This window comes from Epinephelus lanceolatus, chromosome 2 (genome assembly GCF_041903045.1).
Source record: "Epinephelus lanceolatus isolate andai-2023 chromosome 2, ASM4190304v1, whole genome shotgun sequence".
Classification (NCBI taxonomy): Eukaryota; Metazoa; Chordata; class Actinopteri; order Perciformes; family Serranidae; genus Epinephelus; species Epinephelus lanceolatus.
The window spans coordinates 30,903,810-30,920,054 of record NC_135735.1 but is presented as its reverse complement, the minus strand read 5'-3'; the positions used below and the strand labels follow the sequence as shown (position 1 = coordinate 30,920,054).

General features: G+C 38.9%; 1 long non-coding RNA gene across 1 annotated transcript; it reads left to right on the top strand.

The window, feature by feature from the left end:
• The first annotated feature begins 4,852 nt into the window (after window positions 1-4,852).
• Window positions 4,853-14,472, top strand: LOC117260003 (uncharacterized). Its single transcript, XR_004501889.2, has 2 exons — window positions 4,853-4,972; window positions 14,311-14,472. It is a non-coding gene; the product is annotated as an uncharacterized LOC117260003 (long non-coding RNA).
• Window positions 14,473-16,245: the final 1,773 nt, after the last annotated feature.

Genomic DNA, 16,245 nt, shown 5'->3' with positions numbered 1-16,245 from the left:
TGCCCTGTTTCATTCAAGTGGAAGACAAATCAGTCAGGACAAGACATGATATTTCAACTGGTCATCTCCCCACAGTGGGAGTGTGGACACCATCTGAGCAGCAGAGGGCAGTGTTTCCTCAGTGTTTCACTAGAGTCTGTAATGCTTCCCTACAAATCTCCACGAGGGGCAAGCAACAGTTTTTTGTTGCACTGAAAGGATTTTCTGCCCCTCTAATTTAAAAACAAACCAGATTAAGAGGAAAATCAAGTGTCACTGCTGGTTTTGGTAAACAAGTGAGAAATATTAATTTATTTAATAATTTATTGGATGGACCTCAATGGGTACCACAGATGGGAAAAGTAATCACACAATCATTGCAATAAATAAATGTAATAATGGTCTACTAATAAATGCAATATGAGTAAATCACATCATTCTAGCTCCGAAACAAGCCTGGTGATGCTGGAGGTCAGAGGGCATGGGGGAGAGCGGACTGGAAGATAGACGAGGCCCAAATCATTTTTAAAAAAGGGAGCAGCATTGAGTTCTGTGACAGAGATGATCCAGCTCATCTGACAGGGGAGGGCTGGTTTCAGGACTCTGAACACAGAGGAGGTGAGTACAGTGTATGTTGGGAGATTCTTATTTTATAGCTGCTTTGTGTTCATTGTCATAGAAAAATAAACAACTGCTGCTTAATTCACTCAAGTAAATGTAGATTGTTCTGTGCTACACTTTTCTATACTGTAAAGATGCTTTTAACCAGCTCAGTCACCAAAAAAAAATGATGGCATGGTTAAATTTGTATGTTTCATATGTATCATAGCAACATTTCTAAAGAGACATGGTATATGAGCTAACTGTGTCATCAGGATGAGATTGTGGGTGGTGGTAGACCTTGGCGAGACACATGCCAAGCTTTAGACCACTGCAGAGCACTCCTTAAGACCAACAAACACCAAAATAGGTTGTTTTTAGTGAGTCATCGCTGCAGGGTATTTATAGCAGCCTGTGCTGTGTTTCCACTGGGGAATCTGCCACAAAAAGTGATTACTTTTTACAGAGACATCGCTGTGTTTCCAGCTGGGATTGTGCCACCAAAAGTGTAGTCTTTATATACATTCAGTGAATGTAGAGTCTGTAGGCAAACCCCGGAGATCTTGCCTCCGGAAGAAGAGTGGAAGAGCCCTGGTTTCCGGTTGTAGGCTGTTTGTAGTCCGCGTGATATTGACCAATCACGTTGGGCTGCAGTTGTTGCCACGTTAAAAAGTCCGTGCGGTGAACTAACGAGGCGGAACATAATTGGCGTCACTGCAAACTCTGAATCCATCGCAATGGTTCAGCATATTTACTTATATATAAACAGAAGTCGGAACGCCTAAATCAAACCGGAATGCCAAAAAATCGGGGGTCTGCCCCCAGAGGCTGCATGCGGTGTCTGCCTGAAGTCAGACGCAGCATACAGCTGATGGGTTCCGAGAATGCCAAAAGACTATCACAGGGCTGACACATAGAGACAGACAACCATTCACACTCACATTCACACCTACGGCCAATTTAGAGTCACCAATTTACCTATCCCCAATCTGCATGTCTTTGGACTGTGGGAGGAAGCTGGAGTACCCAGAGAAAACCCACGCTGACAAAGTATTCCCCTTAATCTTACACACTAGACCTTTAAGACAAAATCTTCCACAATAACCAAGTGGTTTTTGTACCTGAACCTAATCACGTTAACCACAGCATTGAACCTAAAAACAAACCTAAAGTTCAACGTATCCACTACATCAGTGATTCCCCAACTGGTAGGTCGTGGTCCAAAAGTGGGTCATGGGCCCATTTTAAATGGACGGTAAGTGACTCGCAAACATGTCAAGTTTGTAAAAAACCAAACAAACAAAAAACACTTTATTTTTAAGTACTAAATTTCCAGCACAGAGCTTTTATTTTGAAGTGCCATTTCTGCTGTGGAGTGAGTCACTAACGCACAGCCTCTTAACAGAGACAGCAAACTAGATTATGACATGGCCAAATGCAAGAATGACACTGAATATATTAAACAGTGGGACCTTTAACTAATGACCAAGGAGTAATCTGGACCCCGTGGCTGGATCAGTTGGGGACCACAGTACTACATAATAACAAAGAAACTTAACATATCCGTGGTTTGCAGACACGTACAATGCCAACATTGTTGAGACTGGGTTGTTTAAAATTGCATAACTTTGGTCAAATGTCAACATATTTGACCTTGGGGATAACACTCAGCACAATCTAAATGTGCATTGTTGTCTTGGATTTTACTACCACTGGACACTGGGGTGCGCTGAAGTCAGACATTTTCGAAGTGCACAAACAGTTTTAATTATTTTTAATTTATTTGATTAGTTTTATATACAATATGTGCATGCAGGCTCCAAAAAAGTGAGTACATTGACTTCAAGTTTTGTTCTTAATTTCACACCACATGACTATAACCCTAAAAAGTGTAAAAAATAAAATCAAATATTTCCACTGCATAGCTGCTGTTCCTCACACACACACACACACACAAAGTTAAAACAGTGCAAGCGACATCTGAGCATCACATACACACACGGGAAGAACATATGATTGGTTATCAACAACTTGCCGTCGTGGTGACGTCAGCGCAGCCGGGGGGAGGAAGCGTTTAGAAAAAAGGCAGAGAGGAGGTGAGAGGAGATCAGTGGAGGCTCGGTGAGGGGACACAGCACAGCCTCAGGACCTCGGACTGAAGGAAAACACACGCTTACACACTGCGGAGGAAAGGCCGTCACACATCTCTGCTCTCACCTGCGCGTGCACGGACCACGCTAGAGAAAAACACCCTCCTCCTGATCACGGATACAAACACACAACCCAGCCAGGATATCTGACCCACAGCCCGCCGCGGACACGCAGCCTCGGCAAATGGTGTGGATTTATTGATCCGATCCACGCGCTCACCTGTTCGTCAAAGCGAGGCTGCACAGAAACTCATGTGTCCTGCACATCTGGAGCCTGAGCCATGCTACCCACCGTCCTCATCACCACATGTGGATGTTTTAGTCTCCGTGGATGGAGAGAGGAGGCGCGGTGTGAAAGTAAGTCTGCTGGATCCAATGGTGCTGACTAGTTTGCACAAATCAGACCTGTTAGTATCATCTCCATGCGTGTGTTTAAATTAATGCATGTTATTCTCAGCCTGCACGTGCACTAGCCTCATATCTGACACATTATAGGACCAGGATGTTAAATACAGTGTGCATTCATTTGTTATAGTGAAATGTTTCAATAGGGTTCATGGTCAACAACGACCAGCACTCATATTAGTCTTTTATGTCTAGTTTATTTGCATTTGAATCTCACATGTAATATATCTATCAGATACAGTTTATTTGACAAAGACAACATTAGGCTTTTATTATAACAATGAAGCCACAGGCCTGTTTAACCAAGAGCGCCCACAAACCCTCCAATAGAGTCCATAAAGGCAACTTTATTTATTAATGTGTCCTGCATGTCCAATATGGACCACAGACACAGTCTCAGGCCTGCTGTCTTTTAAACAGGCTGTGTCAATGTACAAAAGGCTGTGATAATTATAGTAATGTGTGTGAGAGTTTTCTCCCAGATGTACAAAGAAAGTGACGCATGCCTTGTCAGAGCATTTACTCCCCAATTAAAACGACTGACGTCAGACGCACTGATAAAGACAAGCGTGAGTTCATCAAGAGGTTATTTTTAGTGAGGGTGCAGATTTTAATATAACTATAAAAGTAAGTGGATTTAATTCAACTGTAACAAAATGTATTTGGAGGAAAAAATATACATAAGTGTAGAAAAGTGATGCTTAAGCTTCAGAATTCATCATCTCAGTGACAGAGTCATAACAATGCATTAATTATAGGATTGCAGCAATGTATGGTTGCAAAAATAATTATTACAAGACACAAGCACTTGGGCCTGTATGATCCCTGACAGTGTCCACATCCCAAATATTTGTAAAGTTTTATAGTAATTGTTAAATCTCTGTGATATGCAATATAATGCCAGATGGTTAAAATAAAGTAACATTTTTTGTCATAAATTGGACCAAGTAATAGTAATTTAAAAATATTTTCAGGAAATATTTTTCTAGGACCACACTTTTGGGTAATAAAGCAACACAGTACTGTAATGTAAGAAATGAAAAAAAAAAGATAATTATTGTTTAAAACTTGAATGTAATTTGATACAATATTCACTCAAAAACCTTTTAGAAAAAGTTTGACCACACAAGTTTGATGAAAAAATATTATTTGGAGCTTTATAAAATGTTACAGCTTTGTTGCCTTGTCAGAGCAAAGCAGGGTGAGTTTTCTTGGGAAAGATTTGAAAAGGAGGCAGTGAAGAGACAGTGCACACAGACATGTACATGTTATATTATATTTATATTAGCAATATAAAGTGCAATAAAAGATGACAACATGCTTGTCAACAGCCACACTTTTTTCATATTTAGCCGACTGTATTTGCCTCAAATTTGAATTAAATACAGTCACCGTATAAATACTTGAGGTCTGTGACTGACAGAGAGATAGTACATTTTAATTATGGTTTTAGATTTAAAAAAATAAATTTGATAGAAAGGCTTTAAAAGCTGGTTTTAGTTAGTTTAGGAAAAATTATGAAAGAAATATTAAAGTCAAGGTTTTCCCATTTTTAATATCAAAATTGCTAGTTGAAGCCCTGCAGTATTAAATTAAACAAGCGTTAACTTTATAATAATACTTTTTTTTTTGTTCCCAGGTTCAGACTTACCTTTTGCTGTTAGAGCAAACAGTGGAGCCTGTTCCTGTCTTTGGTTATCTAGCTGTATGAGTGTTAATCATCCATCATAAAGCTAGATAACCGAAAGTAGGAATGACCTCCAAACGCTCATCTTCCTGCCTTAATGAGAATAAACAAAAAGAAAACACAGGTACAAGAGGACATCAGGTCTTTGCAGGTGGGTTATGAACACACTCAGTAGTTTTTATAAATCTGAACATGCAAATGACACAATGGAGCTGGGGCAATCAGTCGATTGGTTGACTTGGTCGATCATCAGAAAAACAATCAGGAACTATTTTATATTATTTTTCAGTCAAAAAAGGGAAAACTTTTCAGATCCCGCTTTTCATTTGTGAGGATCTGCTGTGTTAGTGGATTGGATATCTTTCTGACTGTTATTCAGACAATATAAGCACTTCAGCAAATTGTTTTAGTCACTTTTTTCTGACATTTTTAAAACCAATTGGTAATGAAAATAATTATAGTTGTTTGGTAACACAGATGAAAAACAGATCTATGTCTTTTTTATTTGTAGTTTCTGAAACAACCCTGTACACAGTTAGATGCTTTGGAAATGCCTCCTCTTGGACTTGATGATTTAGTAAATATCTTATTCCACTTACTTTGATTCTTTGGTCTTTTGTTGAGCGTTTTAATTACCAAAAGTGGTCACACATCCACTGCTCAGTTATTTACCAACTTGGAAAACCAGACACATTTAAAATTTTCTAACATTTGAAGCTCTAATATTTACTGTGTTCCCCTTTTTTCTGTCTGTGAGATTTCACGTGTCAAAAGACAGAACTAACATTTTTGTGGAGGATGTTTTCTGTCATCTGAGACCACTGGAAACATTAAATTAATTATTATACACTTTATACTTAATTTTGTATAGAGGAAATACATATGTTAAACTTAAAAATCCAATAGGAGCTCCTGCTTCAGCAAACACACATGCATGTTGCTGCTCCACACGACTTTTAGGCACAGATACCTGGTACCACTTCTTTGCACCGTAGTTCCCTTTGTCAAGTTGTCCTCTGCTGAACAAACCTAACTCTGGAGTGTCCCTATTGCTTTGATAAACTGACATGCTTTAGCCAGTATAACTGATAACTATTGCCATAGAATAATGGTAATAATACACTTATATTCCATTATAAATGTATGAATTATTCTTTACATTATCCAAATTCTTAAACTGCTATTAGATCCAAAATTTTCTTTAAATAATTGTATCAAAGCAGGTATCAATATACTTTTACTGCCTTTAACCACAGTGTTGTAAATGGTGCAAAGTGAGCAGAAGAATATGACACGTGCATAACTTTGTGCGTTTTATACTGCCACTCAGATTCTCTGTAGCTTTTACATTAACTGATTGACTGCATGTTTTAACTATCCATTTATTTTTACTGTAAAAAAAAAAACACACACACACACAGAAGGCTTCACATTGCTTCGCTAACCCCTGTCTTGCATATTAGCAATAAAATAAAATATCTGACAAAAAAATGAAAGGTACGAGACACTCTTTTGCAGTTTAGTCTTACCCAAGAGGTCGAGCCGTAGGCATGAAAATAAAAGTGTCAGCTTGTCTCCGTGAACCCAAACATCCCCTTTAATGGTGTAAAAAGGCATCATTTTTATTATTGCAACATTCTTTTTCTTGAATCAAATCATAATTTCATTTTGAATGACACAGTTTTTTCAAAATTTAATTTGAGGCATTATTTGATGTACAGACACAGATTGGCTCGCAGTTACATACTGCCAGCAATTTGACACCAGGTGCTGGAAATGCAAAGGAAAACTGAAACATTGTCCCACATCTACATGGCCACCACTGTGACATCCTTCCTCTGAAAGAAAGACCTTCTCCCGTGGTGAGGAACACATGTCAGACTGTGCATATTACGGAGCTCGGCCTCCTGCGCTGTCAGAACATCATGTTGTCTATATGGAAGCCATCTTGACGGAGTCTCCCTGCTGCCTCTAAAATGGTTGTGTTGGCACATAACAGGGCCGCTTTAATTCGTTAGCTGTCTGTCAGACCCTAATCAGCGCTGTCTTTAAGTCTCCATGTCTCAGGTCCTACTGTACGTCTCCTCTCTGCTGTGATCTCACTAACTAAGAGATGTTGCTAATTAGTGAGGTCACGTTACTGAGCCCTTTTAAAGGTCGATCAATGAGTCAGTGTAGATATGACTGCTACAGTGATTGAACAGTGAATGAATGAATCAGTGGACAATCTCATGACATTTCATTAAAGCTGCTGTTCGTGTGCACCTGGTATCTGCACTAATGTCATCAGTGGGGAAATAATAATAAGTCTAATTAAGCAAACTCCAGAGAAACAACACACTCAACCTTTGATGAGCAAATATTAGACGGCTCTTATAAAAAATACCTCTTGTATTAAAACCCAGATTTAAATTATTATTATGTTGAAGTGCTTGTTTTAAAATAAGCATGACAGATTAAAAAAATGCATGCACACATATCTAATAACCACATGTTATTTTCCAAACTCTGGATATTTTAAGGTCATTAAAAACTTTTAAAAATTACCTGCAGTCACCTTATTGATTTACATCAGATCCAGTGTCACCACATCCTCCTCATGCCAGACTCCACCCACATAAAAATGGCAAAAAAAAAAAAAACGGGATTTAAATCAATTTTGTTAATGATAAGGAAAATATAGGCAGATAAGAATAAAAATAAGTAAGTAACACTTTAATGCTTTCACATGCTTTTATGTTTATTTAATCATTTAAAAGGAGATGCCACTTTTCAGTTAAATGGTCCAAAAATATTGTTGCATTTACAGAAATTATATGAATATAATTAAAAATACAGTAGATAAATAAGCCTTATTAGGCCTTGAATAAGGGCCTTATGGAACTTTTTAAGAACTGCTCTTTTTTTAAATTAGAGGCCAAAATAACAGGCCTTTAGTTTGTAAATGTGCACTGGTTATATGTTACAGACCATCAGCCTGTGTTAATTAATGTATTAATTAGGCTTATTTTTATCACTGTATGTGTGTAAGGAGTCTGTCCCATGAACACATTTATTTTTCTCCATGAAAGGGATGAGTTAGTCAGAAGAGGGAACAATAATATCTTGAATTATAGTAACAAAATCTTAGTGGAGAAGTAGGTCTGTATTTTTAAAATAGCATTTGACCCTTTTCCAAAAAAAAGCCGTAACTCAAGTGCTGATTAATAAGGATTTTTAATAGAGAATAATAAATAAATAACCTTCCCTCCTTCACCTACATTTCAAACAGTTGTTTATTAATGTCACCATCACAAACACTGCAGACTCTTTATGGAAACAGACGGTTTCATTATGTCAGATGGACTTACAGTTTAATGCAGCTAAATATGTAGCATGAAAAATATTTACATGTAGCCCGGCTTATTTTACAAATGCAGCCCAGAGATAAGTTACTCACAGAGCGGTGTGTTTTATTCTCCGCAGTGTTGGGAGAAAGAAGCTTGCAGCACACAGGCTGCAAACACAAACGCTTCCTGAACAAAGTCTTTATCCGACATGCGCGCTCTCTGTTGGTCTCTCCGCCACACCATTACTGTGGGATAAAGCAGACCTACCAAAAAAAAAAAAAAAAAGCCAAGAGTGGCCTTACAAAGATGGAAAATAAAGGAAACAATCACGCAACTCCAGCCGATAATGAATAGGAGCCAGACAAGCTCTGCATATTAACATAATTGCATAGAAACGAGGCGAGCAGAGAGAGTATTTAAAGGCGCAGCAGCACCCAGCGTGTCTCTCCATCCGCTCTTATCTGCCTGTCTGGAGAACAAGACCAATATGAATATTTAAATTATGCACCGAGAAAATGGACAATCAATTCTTATCGTTAATTTTTCTTTATGAAGGTGCAGTAGGCCTACAGAAGTTATCTACTGTGACTCGCCCTTAAACCTAACCTGAACTTAGAATATAGTATAGAATAATATCTTTTAACATGTTCTGAGGCCTTTATTAAAAACTAAAAATATGTTACAGTCTCTAAGTAAAAAGAGTTAGCCTACAATCAGGGCTGTTAAACAGAAATACTGAATTTGTTAGTCCAAGTTCCCCTGGATGCACCTGGCCCAAAAAATTGTATAATAATATGTCAGCTGTTTATTTTCCAAAAACATGAAAAGGAAAATTATTTTTAAAAGCTGCGTCCAAATTGCAAGGATTTAATTTCTGGTTGGGAAATACTTACTACTGAAATATTTAAAGTTTGTTATTAGAGTAAAAATACTAAAAACAGACTACAAAAACTTTGTAATTTGTACATTTTTAGTTGCTGAATGTAATTATCTCATATTGCTTAAAAAAAGTCCAAAACTTCCTGAGAAAAATTAAAGAGCCAAATCCCTTGAATTTAAATATATTGTCCTCATATAGCCTAATTTAAAACAATCAAATGCTGTACAGGGTTGTCACCATATACCGGTACGATAACCGTGATATTAAAAAATTAAATATTGATATCATGTTAATAATACAAATATCGTGTAAATAATCCAGGGCCTCTTAAACCATTTGCGTTGTCTCTCTCCCAGAATGCCATCTTGCTGCCTTGTCACCATCCATTATAGCTCTTTTTGTTACAAACCCTCTGTCCACCTTCCTGCACTCCTATTTTAAGTGTAATTAATTTGTAAAAAAAAACAAAACAAAGAAAGTAAGAAAAGAAAGCACACAATAAACCAAGTTGAAGATGAATTTGAGTAATTATTAATAATTGCTTTTTTTAAGAGGTAAAATTTTCTATAAGTATCTTGATAATATCGATATCGTGAACTCTATTGGCCACGTTTAGTGTAAATCTGACATTGTGCGAGCCATTGAAGTGACTGTTAACAATACTGTTATTAAAACCATTTAAGACTACTGACTTAAAGCATGTCCCCTTATCTCAGAGTTAACTCCAGTGTTTTATATTCTGATTTATGGTGCTGTTGGCCAGCTGTTCTCCTCGAGTCACACCTGAGTGTTATGTTACAGCCTGTGTTTAAAGGTTTCTGTTTTCTCATCCTGACAAAGGCAAGTACTAGTTTTAATAGTCGCTGCTGCAGCTTGGAAAATAAAAGGGGGACTGTTCCTTTATTAGACACCAGGCTGTAATTAGACAAGCAGCTGGGGGGAGGGGCAGGTGTGAAGCTGGGTGATAATATGAGCTCATACAGCAAAACACTGTGTGACTACCAACACGGAGCTCATGTGTAAATCAGCCTTATTAGCTTGGTTAAAAATGAGTTTTACAGTTAGATTGAACCACGTGCGGGTGACTCAGTTTGATCTGTAGATTTGAATTAACAACATTTCCTCATTGTCTTTGGCCTCCAGCCACTCAGTGCACAATAACTGTTGTCTATAATGAGGCTGCTGTTAAATATAAATTAGGTTTTTATTATATAAAGAAATTCCTAAAAATATTTTTTAAGAAAAAATGATCTCAGTCAGATTTCCAAGACATTATTGGACATATACAACCACCTAATAGACACCTGCACACATGTGAAGTCCAAGTGTTGTTGTTCCCCCCATGATGCATACACAGTGCAGCCCTCTCAGACGCTGCATGTTGGTGCTGTGCACTGCAGCTGCAGGAGACCTGTTGGTAAACAGTAGCCAGTGTCCACATTATCATTCTGATCCTGGCTTCGCTCCACAATGGCTGCTTTGTGAAAGGAGCACTTGACAAAGCTCCGCCACTTCTTTTTCCCAACGTTGTGCATGTGAAATGGCGCTGCAGTAAACCCCAGGCTCTGAGGTGGGAGCGTCGCGTCAGACCAGACAGTGGCAGATGCCTGCATTAGCACCGCAGCCATGAGAGTGTCTCCTGGAGAAGTTGTCCCATTGTCTTCCTGCCTTTTAATGTCTGTGAGTGACTCTCTCACAGTCAGTGTAGGGGTGTGTGGTCTCAGGCCAGAACTGATGTTTGTGTCCAATGTGGAGCCTGCTTGATTCAGATTAGTAGAACTCAATAGAGCAAAGTTCTCTGCAGAATATGAACAATTATCAAAACAACTATTCATACATAATCCACATATAGGAAACACATATTCACAAAATGAACAAAATAAATAAATAATAATAATAACAGGAAGAAGAATGTCAAAAAAAAACATTAATTCTGTCCAACGTGGAGGAGACAAAAATAAAATAAAATAAAATAAAATGTGAAAGACAAAAGGATAAAAACAAATATGTTTGTTACATTAGTGTTTCAATCAGTTGACAACTTATTTCAAGACGTTGGTCAAAATCAAAAAACATTTTTGACATTTTTAGTAGGATGGAAATAGAATATTCACAATATCTTAAATAAAATAATTAGTCCACCTAATTGTGTGTGTGTGTGTGTGTGTGTGTGTGGGTGTGTGTGTGTTAGATGATCTGTCTCTGTTGACATGTATCAGAAGCTGCAACTGGCATTTTAGCAAAGAAGGAGACGATATGACACACAGATCAGACTGTAGATTTACACCAGTGATGTAATAGTGATGCAGTCATTGTCAGGTCTCATCCTTTGTAAGAGCTGTTTTGTGTTGTGAGACCTTGCTCTCACCACAACAATGCCACTGTTTTACAGTATACAGGAGTGACCCAGGCATCCTGGCCTGAACAGGACAAACAGCCTCATATTTCACAACCTGAACCTGTAGAGAGCGACTTTAAGCTCTCCTGAAGGCAGGACATTGTGTGTTTTACGTCCCAGCAGCCTCCTTTTCCCCCACAAGGATACCGCAGCTGCGATCCTGTCTTAATCTGGGGATAAACGCGATTATCCTGCTATGGCTTGTTCTTGGCTTTGTAGCAGCGACAGGGGACCTTTCACAGCTCCCTTTTTTCCCATGGTCGAGTGGGTCTGAGCAGCGAAGACCCCCGATGTGGACCAGTCACCATTCATCGGCTTTAGGCCGGAGCAAGTGAGCACACCAACCCTGAGGCAGATAGATGGAGATAAATACTGGATGTTGAAAATTAGCCAAGTAGAGAAATCAGTGAATCACAAATAGTAACAAAATATGTTTTAGTGTTAGACCTGATAAAATAAGAAGAACAAACTGTTCTCATTCTGCTTGTTATTATCATCATTATTATTATTATTACTGTTAGTTATAGAATTTTAAGCATTGATAGGCACTGATACAGATTCCTATTTATTTTATTATAATATTTACATTATTTCTTCATATTTCTTGATTTCATTATAACAGGGCAATATATTATAATGGGATTGCATTAAAACTTTTTATTGAAAAATGAACTCATTGTTCACTCAAGCCATTTCTGGAGCTTTCCACTGCATCAATATGACCTTATCTTAATTTAAATGCACTTAAAGAAGATACAAATCAAGGTAAACTCATAAAACATTTGTTCATTAATGATTTAAACAGGCACATGAGAGAAATTTGTGGCCTTCTGTCAGAAATCTATTCTGATGCACTGAACCCGCACTCTTCCATATCATCACACATGTCATTATAACTGCTTTATGTTATTCTCTGTATGACTGTCCATTACATCTGTCCTATTTATCTTAAATGTAAAGGCCTGTGCGTCACTCTTTTTAAGTCACATTATTTCAATTCATACTCACCACAGCTTGTCAAATACCGCCGTCGGTCAGTGGCCCATCCTGTCAAAACATGAAAGGGACGTTCAGGGGCAGCGTGTCAATGTACGTTTGTTACATGCGTCGTCTCTTTTCAAACTTAACTTCCATTCTCGTAGTAAATGTACAGTTTCTGATTGTCAAATGCACACAGTCTATAATAAACGTACAGGTATCTAAGTATAATAATAATAATTTATGGTTTGGCTTAAAATAAGTACATGTTACTAATGCCATGGCAACATTTGGCTCCTGGATGAAAGTCCAGAGTTTGTTTGACCCATTCCCCTTCCCTTCTGCCTGCCCCATGCTGACTTTCTCACTCTTTGCGCGGAGCATCAATAAATGCCATCGCCTGGGGCATCTCGAAAGGGTGCCTCTGCGCATCAGTGTCTGATGCTGACAGGCCACAGGCCAAACATCTTTATTTGACAAGTTGGGAGTGAGACTGTGTTGATTATTTAACCAATAAAACAAAAAGAAATGTATTAATTATAAGCCAAGCAATTTTCCCCCCTAAACTTAGCCAAAAAATCTCTTTCTAGCAGAAAGTCCTGCAGGCAAACATCTCCCAACGGCTTTACACAGCAAATATTTAACATTCACAACATATTAAAGTATTGTGGGAACTAAATCACAGACAACCTAACAGGAATGGATTTCCATTCTCCCCCGCCAGCCGTTCAGACTGTCAGTCAAGTTCAAGTTCACAGGGGTAGAAATGTCTCGACTCCTCATTCACTTCTGTCACTCCTCCCCCCCAAAACTCCTCCTCCCTCTTCCCCTCTCCCCCTCTCCCCCCGTGCTCTGCAGTGACTGCATGGCGTTACTATGACAGAGGGGCTGTGGCGTTGTTATGGCAGCGGGCTGGACGGCCCAGCTATGCGCTGGTGAAAAGGACAGCCTGTCAGAGAGAACGAGAGACTCAGGTTCCCCCCAACAGCTGGGCACAGGCACCCCCCCTTACAGCCCCCCACCCTCCCACCTCAGGCCTTTCAAACACCATCCAGACCCTGGGAACACCAAGAATTTCACATTCATCATCCTCACACACACACACACACACACACACACACACACACCTCTCCCTCCACAACCAACTCCTAACTCTGGTGTCTATCCATCCACCACTTAACATCACTTTTCACTTACACTTCCATCTCCCTCCCTCCCACACACACACACACACACAAACACACATACTCCCTCGTCTTGCTCTCCTCTCAGAGCTACACCTCACTTCATTATGCCCACCTGTATTGTGTAATCAAGTAAAGGATTTGAAATTAAAAAACAAAAACTGAAATGAAAAAAGACGGCGAAGATGAGTACACTTTCTGAGTCTGTGTGTGTATGTGTGTGTGTGTGTGTGTGTGTAGGTGGGGGGGTGATAGAGTTTGTTGAGGTCTCATTCAACTTTGAGCATGAAAGGCTGATGATTTGCATAAACTGCATGGTGTCTGAGGGGCTTGGGGGGTGGCAGCAAAGATATGAGAGAACATGAAAAAAAAGCAAGCACGATCCTGCATTGTGGAGCTGCAGGGAGAAAGAGGAGGTTTGAATAAGAGAGAGGGTGACAATTGGCAAAGAAAGGGTCTTACCATGTCTCCCAGTGGGATTAAATTGTCCAGGAATCTATTTATATATATTTTGGTGAATCTGGCTGCAGCATGGCTGCAGGGCTGATCTCACAGCAGACAAGAGCACATGTGCTGAAATGATGCAACCAGTCTAAGAAACGTGTAAATGTTCAGAGTGGACATCGTCTTATCAAACTGTACCTGCACATAAATGAAATGTTGAATTACAGAGCAGGATCTTATTTTGTATTTTCCTTTGTTTCTGTTTTGTTTGTTTAGAAAAGGACACGAGTGATGCTGCTGCCATGCTGTGGAGGATCTTTGCAGCTCGTATCAGTGTGTTAATCACATGGATTCACGAGCCAATACATGGGGTTTGGGGATGAAAGAGGGATGAATGACATGTTTTGCTCTTTACTCAATAAAATAAAGCTGAAGAAATATGACGACTGTGTTATTATTGCTGAAACAGTTCATAAAGGCTGGTGTGTGTCAGGCAATCAACTGAAAAGAACTACTGCATGTTTTTAGACAAAGTCAATAGAAAGCTGCATATTGTTACAGTGCTGTTTAAATCTCCCATATGAAGGTTATACACTGCTTTGTCACACACATCAGACCATGGAAACAGTTTTCTTTCATTCAGTAATCTCTTTCTGTAACAGGTAAAACAGCCTGGGATGACACAAATGACAAAGAGCACAATGATGGTGATTATATTTAAACTCTTCAGTCACAGCTTGCTGAATATAATGTTCTCTGCCAAACTGGGTAAACAGGACAATTACTTTACTGTATCTCTCCATACAGTGTTTTTAAAATGTGATATCAAAAACATTTAATTGAGGACTAAAAGTCAAGTTCCTCTGTCGCACTAAGTTGCTGAGATTGATTAAATTTGGTCCCCACATCTCGACAAATCGTCTGAGAATGTGAGTAAAAATGTGACGTCATTATTGTTCTCTGTAAGTTTAGGAATTTATAGGATGATTATAACATGATAAAGATACATCAACAGCTGATCTCCTCTGCTCACAGACTCCAGCCATTCACCTGAACAATAATGAAAGAGATTAAATGTAGGCTCATGTGATTGTATTATAAACTAACTGTATTATAAACTAACTGTTGTTCAGTAAACTGTTCAGGCGTGCAGCCTGCATGCAGCCTGTCTGTGGTGTTAAACTGTAGATTAGTAAAATGCCCACCACAATGTGTGGACCTTGTGTCTAGAGAGCGTCAGTCTGCTGCTGGCCACAGAAGGTCATGACCTTTCACTCCCCTAGGACACAACTTGACCCGGCACAAGCTTACAGACACGTGCGTGTTCTTCTGATGTGTCACCCAGATTCTGGTGTTACACCTGACCTAGTGTTATTAAATAAAGTCCTGATAGCACGTAGGTCTATAATATAATATCTTATTTTATTATATCGAATAGAAAGAAAGAAAAATGAATTGTGTTATGTGATGTATAAGTGTGTCCCTGCGGTGAAGTCAAAGGTCATGGTTAGTTTTTCTCTCTTGATAAATGACAAATATACATAAATGCATGTATTCATTATCAGAATTCCTATAAACTAAAAACATATGAAAACATTTCTTAGTGACAGCTGAGCAGAGTTTTAATCACAGACCTGTGTTAATGCAACATTATGTCTAAACAGATGACATTGGAAACATTTTTTTCTCAATCAGTGCAATCCTGTATTTACACCAAACAATATAAAAAAGAAATAACAGATCTAATACATTTTCTATTTACACAAAAGGCTTATATATCTGTCTCGGATTTTGTTGAGCGCTTCTCCTTTTCCAAGATAATCCATCACTCGATGAATGTGTCATACACCATGCTGATTTAAGAACATGATCAATGTACCCTGGGATGGATGCAGAAAAAGGCCACTCGCTACCATAAGCCCTCTCCAATGGGAATTTGGCAGTATATCCAACCAACCTCATAACCGCACATGTAACTACACCAGCTCAGGGCATCCACATCCGACGTCTTTACCTGCAAGATCATCTGAGACCAGCCCCTGAGGGATTCCTGAACAAATCTTCAGATAGTTTTTTGTCAGCGGCTGGTATCAGACAATCTGGCAGAGGAAGAAGGTGGATGTGGAAGTCGTAGGCTGACTCACTGCGGCGAACTGTCACTTAAATTCTGCTCACATTTTGTCAACAGATAGAGATAGATGATGTCTTTTG